Source organism: Pteropus alecto, unplaced genomic scaffold (assembly GCF_000325575.1).
Source record: "Pteropus alecto unplaced genomic scaffold, ASM32557v1 scaffold189, whole genome shotgun sequence".
Lineage (NCBI taxonomy): Eukaryota > Metazoa > Chordata > Mammalia > Chiroptera > Pteropodidae > Pteropus > Pteropus alecto.
In genome coordinates, this window is record NW_006442117.1 from 1,825,132 (window position 1) to 1,826,740 (window position 1,609).

Here is a 1,609-nt window from a genome sequence, read left to right on the forward strand (position 1 = left end):
GACAAATTTTAGGGAGACACTGAATTCTAATTATTATTAAAATTAATTCATTTTAGATTTCATTAAAATTAATTTTAATGAGTTTAGTCACATATAGCTAGTGGCTACTGTATTGGAGAGTTTTTGAGACAGGATTTAAAGAAATGTCTAATCAGAGAAACTGTATGGTAATCGCGTAGGTGGGGAATCTAAAAGCCGAAGTCATGAAAGTAGAGAATAGAATGTTGTTGCCAGAGGTCAGGGGCCGAAGGGGTTGGGGAGAGGATGGTCAAAGGGTACAAACGTCCAGCTGTCAGATGAGTGAGTGCTGGAGAGCTAAGGTGCGTACAGCATGGTGATTATGGTACACTGTGCTGTGTGCTTGAAATTTGCTAAAAGAATGGATCTTAAGTGTTCTCATCACACACACCCAGAGGTAACTCTATGAGGTGATGTGATTAGCTGGCTTGTGGTAATCATTTCACAATACACACGTACAGCAAAACGTTGCCTTCTATGTTTTAAATATATGTGGTTTTTATTTGTCACATAGCGATAAAGTTGGGAAAATGAAGTTTAAAGAAATTTAAAAGTAACGTCTAATATCTGCTGATAGTGGAAAACACTGTGTTTTGTTAATATGTCTAAATGACCATTTTTCGAATTATGAAAGATGAGTAATTTAACAAATGTTTAGCAAGTTTCAGCCTATTGAGTGCGACACAGTAGAATGCGGCCTGTGATGCCTGCGCTGTAGGATCACGGACAGTTAATTAGGACAGTTGTGCAAAGCCTTTCAGCCTCGTGCTCATTTACGATGGCAGCCATTGGTCTTCTCGCTATTCCATTATCACTGTACAGTAGGCACTCGACATGTGGATCTGACTTTCAGTTCTTGGCCTCAAGCCTGGAGAGGAAAGACAGATGGGACAGATGCAACTCATGGCACCCCCTGTATCTAAGCTGTTCGGGGACAAGTTGGGGTAGCTCTGCTTTTCCCACCTGGTCCTATTTCCCCACCAACGCAGAATACACTAAAGCAGGGGTCCCCAACCCCCAAACCACAGACCAGTACCAGTCCGTAGCCTGTTAGAAACGGGGCCAGACAGCAGGAGGTGAACGGCAGTTGAGCGAGCAAGGCTTCATCTGTATCTGCAGCCGCTTCTCAGTGCTGACATCACCGCCTCGGCTCCACCTCAGATCATCAGGCGTTAGATTTTCATAGGAATGCTGGTCCCTGGTTCCAAAAAGGTTGGGGACTGCTGCGCTAAAGGATGTTTTAGCTCCAATTCTGAATGATCATTCATGGCAGAGCTTCTGAACACTCTCCCTCTTCTTGGCCTTCTCTTTCAAGGATTTCCAGACTTGTCACCCTGCGTTCCTCTTTGCTGCCCTGTCCGTCTGTGAGGCACATTGTGAGAGCAGTTCCCCAGAGCAGCTGTGATCATGCTCTGATCATGCTGCTCCACATCCCTCCGGAGCTTCTTAACTCTTAGAGGCTGAAGCCTAGATTCCTCGTGTCATCGCTTGGTGCCATCCCAGGCTGGCTTCCGCTTTTTCATATGCAGACTCTGCTCCGTAGCTCAGCCATTCTGTTTGATGTCTCTTCAGCACAGCCTCAGCATTCCTG